Source organism: Sinocyclocheilus anshuiensis, unplaced genomic scaffold, assembly GCF_001515605.1.
Source record: "Sinocyclocheilus anshuiensis isolate Anshui unplaced genomic scaffold, SAMN03320099.WGS_v1.1 scaffold784, whole genome shotgun sequence".
In the NCBI taxonomy this organism is placed as follows: Eukaryota; Metazoa; Chordata; class Actinopteri; order Cypriniformes; family Cyprinidae; genus Sinocyclocheilus; species Sinocyclocheilus anshuiensis.
Genome location: NW_015554160.1, coordinates 782,322 through 786,982, shown reverse-complemented (window position 1 = coordinate 786,982; position 4,661 = coordinate 782,322).

The window sequence follows — 4,661 nt, the reverse complement described above, 5'->3', positions numbered from 1 at the left end:
GTCTTTTATTTTCATAAATAATTGCATGGAACAAGACCTGTAATAATTCAGTATCACAGAAATACGTTGTGGAAACGAGCTCCATCACTCTCAATTTAATAACAAGTTTTTGTGCAAAAGAAATGCAAGGAAAGACATGCTAAATGCGGGGGTAAGCAGAGCGAGCAGTTTGCAGATTTGGAACTGGTTTGTTATGAGAGCAAAGTCTGTGTTAACATAAGACCCTTGTTGGTAAATTTGTATGGGGCAGCTGGTTGTCTTTTGGCTAATGGATTGTATGTGGGTCATTAAACTGAGGGAAGAAGCCAAATGTTGTGGAAGCAGATGCTTTGTATTTTAACAACCCACCACTGACCTTCCCCCGCTATGCTGCCTCTATCACATAAACACTCTCTCTCTTGCTTGCTCTATAACATATTTAATGTTTTATCTTTTGCACTTTTCGTCAGTTGTACTCATTGGCACTCGCACAAACACAAATACAAACACAACAGAACCTTGACACATGAGGTGGCACTTTTTGTCAATCTTATATAAAAGCTGGGTGCACTGCTGGGTCTGTGGGTCTGTGGCAGAAAGCGAGAACATGAAGGCCTGAGTTTCCATTACAGACATTCTACAGATGTGTTATAAATCACCTGGGTGTTGTCAGAACTGTGGTTGGAGCACATATGAGCTCAAGGAAATTCAGGTTTGAGTCTGATGGGTCATGTCCTGATTCTTCTCCTACTGTCCTTTCTACATTCAATTGAATTGAGTGATAAATTCCCATTGTCTTTCTTTCTTTCTTTTTTCTTTCTTTCTTTTAGTTTAACTTGATTACTAAAATAGCTAAAATTGAAATACAAAAAAGTAAAAACTGTATAAAGAATTAATAAAAAAAAAAGATTTTTAAATATGATTTAATATAAAATAATTGATTTAATATAAAAACTAATACAAGTGACAAACATCTAACACTTTAACAAAAATCAAAATATAAAAATAAAAACATTCAAAATAATAATACTATCTATAGCAGTATCACAATCATAAAACAACTAACTGGATACATATAAATGTTGTATAACTGACTTGAACTTGGGTCTCAGAGCAATAGCGCTACTGGCTCCAACAAGTGTGTGTGCCTTTCTGATCTGCCTGAAAATGTTTGAATAGCTGAAAAATTACATTTATTTTTAAATAAATGTATTTTCATTTAGGGGTAAGTTTAGGGTTGTTCTATGGGTAAGTGTAATCATTATAATTATAATCTTATTGTAAGAAAGGACATGATATGTCTTTACATAGAAAGTAAAAAAAAGTTTTTTTTCGAAAGTTTCTTATAAAGCCAATACAACTAAACAGAGGAACATTATTAATCCTCTGATTTACCAAACTGAAAATCGATCTGCAGATTAGCAGACTGCAATCATTGAGCAAAAACTTGTAAACAGACATTATGCGTACGTGACATTAGTCTGCTGGGGTCATGACTGAAAAAAAAACAAAAAAAACAGGAGCCTGTGTATTCCTCTCAAATATACTCAACATGCACATAAGAGCCATTACCATAAGATCACAGCTTCCTCTTTGATCTGCATGTCATTAAGGGGGTGTGTTGCTGACAGAAGGACCAGAGTGTTGTAAAATATGTTCACACTCACAGTCTGCTGACACATGGGTTTGCTGGTCATTCGGTGTATGGTATGTAGCATCAAAGTTTTGCACTAGAATTGAGGTGGGGGATGTTTCTCACTAAATGTGCTATGGCAGGAATGCAATGTTCCACCAAAGTATAGTTTCCTATGAAATCTGTCCCATGTTGGTCAACAGGTCTCAATCAATAGTCTGTAATCCATAGGCTTTTGTATGTTTGTTTTGAAGGGGTTTACATTTATTTATTTTTTTTGTACCTGCACATGTGGGATATGTCTAACACACTGTACATGATGTACGTCACTGTGTAATTGACAACAACTACAGGGAAATGTTAAAAAACTAAATTCTGCATTTCTGTACAAAAAGAATTGCCTCAAAAACTCTTTTAAAATAGCTCTTAGTGAATAAGCTCTTAGTGAACAATGTACAATCTACATCAAACACTGTACTTAAAGCACCCTGCACAGAGAATGCTATAATACTCAAAAATATACAGACAGAAAACATGAGATTCTATCTTGCAAAAATTCATATTTGAGTTAGTGTCCTATCAGCTGTGTGCACCTATAAAGCCCATTCTGTTCTTCAGGTAGTCATCCTATTTACTTTCATGAAACACAGTTTCATGTATATTTTCAATATAGAAATCATTGAGAACTAGATTTGCTTTTTGTGAAGGAAACACAAGTTTGGCGTTGAAGTTTTAGGTAAGCTCAGATTTTCTGCTTTGTTTCTGTGAAAATGAAAGGTGAATCAGCCCTTATTTTCTGTACGGAAGACAACAGATAACAGTACAGTATGCAATTAAAAGCAAGACAGAAGTCCAATCAAAAATCACATGCAGCTTCAAACTTTAATTTTAAATTACTTAATACAATTTTAAAAAGACAGCGGCCGGATGAAATTATCATTTTTAATGTAATTTTCACCACCCAAAAATGAAAACGGTCATAATTTACTCATGTTGTTCCAAACCTGTATCGCTTTCTTTCTTCTGAGTTAGTTCTAATTAGTTTGTTTACAATGTAAAACTTGAATGAAAATAACTGGTGATCATACATAAATCAATCAGCTCAAACAACACTTCTTTTTATTAATTGAGGAAATATGGTTTCAATTACTGCTCCCATACCATCATGAATTATGACTTAGGCCTGTAGCTGCTTAAGGCCTCAGGCAGAAATAAATGCAGTGGCCTGACAACTGAAAACAAGCCTCTGCAAATGTAAACTTGATAGATTTAAAAGTGCTTGAATGTTAGCAAATAAGATTCCTAGTTTTCAAGTCAAAATATATAGTAGGAATTACAAGTTTAAGATGAAATTTTTAGTTTTTCAGGCATCATTTGTTATAAAGTTCCATTTATGAAAAATAAAGTTAGATTATAGGTGAATATTTTCACATTTGTTTACTCCCTGGCAAAAGTCAGTCCTTGCACTCATGCACAACACAAGTCCTGCCAGTTCTCTGCACCTAGCTGTACTTTATTCCCAAAAGTCATGGTGTACCAAAGTCCTCTGCTACTGTGAATACCAGTCAAGTGAACACCATCTGCTCTGTCAATATCCAGGTCATTAGTGTTGTCCAGAGTGGTGTGGAACAATCATTCTCTTTACATTGACACCCTGTTCACATGTTTCATTGGTATTATATGGCTCAGTATATATTTATTCACGTGTGAAAATGAATGACTAGTGTCTGATATATGACCTCTCATGAGATATATATTATGATATGTGCAGTTCTCTGCCGACATTTAAAGGTGATACGGCTTAGAGTCAGGAACAGAAGAAGCTAAGGCATTCATATCCTGTATCACAGGCATTTGCTAATGTGAAATGCCCTTTCTTGGTACTGAAAAAAAACACTCTCTATTAAAGCCACATATACACAAGAAATGGTACTTTTGAGAAATGCCATACACTCAAAAAAAAAAAGAAAAGAAAAAGAAAGTGTAAATAAAGCTGTTTTGTTTTAATGGAGCCTTATGGGAGCCACCACGTGGATATCACATGACCAGCCAAATACTACTTACTTTACCTTGCCAACCTGCCGTTATTGGACACTTGAGCATGTGAAGTAAATGAATCATGACTGACTGTGAAAAGTGCGTTTATGTCATGAGTTACTGAAAACTCATTTTTGTGTTATGCTATTTATACCGCTATAAGTTCAAGATGACTCACGTATCGGCCAAAAGCAACATAAATTAAAAATATTTTTGAATATACAATAAAACATTATATAGGGTTCAGTTTTTTGATCCAATACATGTAACAATATCAAAATTCTCATCAAATATCTTATTTAGGCATTTCCCAGGGAGCGTAGACACACAGCCAAGACACATCTATGTCACAACACGGCTATTTCTGTCACTATGTGTGCAGGCCACCCTGTAAGCAATGAAATATTTGGTCACATGACCATGGCAGCCAGTGAACTTCTAGTGATCACAGTCTGAAGATAGGGTGGACAGATACATGCCCTGGTCACGTGAGTGACACTGAGAGGATGATCCTAATTGGTCAGCTTGTTTGTTTACTTCACAACCAGCTTTACAAATGAAAATTAAAAAGTCATCATAGTGAGATTTATACATATTTAAAATACAGACTTAACGCTTCGGAATAGAATAATTTCTTAATGTTATATATACAGAAAAAAAAAATCAAGATCTGATAAATATATCAATGTAAAAATGGTTTATATAAGAACTAACAGAATTAATATCTATTTTTAGAGTATTTTAGGGTTAAGGTTTAGACTTAGCTTGACTAGCTATATGCATATGTACACACCTGGGTCAAACCAGACTGTGGTCTGTGGGTTAAATCAAAGACTATATAGAAAACCTTAAAGGGACTTTGGTTAAATATATCATCTGTATGTTAAGTTCACTGGGTTCATGTATATGGCTGTAATGCAGTGAAAGATTGCAGGACCCTGAAGGACTTGTGGGAGTGGAAAGAAACCCATTACCCCCATGTGTACGTGTGTGTGTGTGTGTGTGTGTGTGT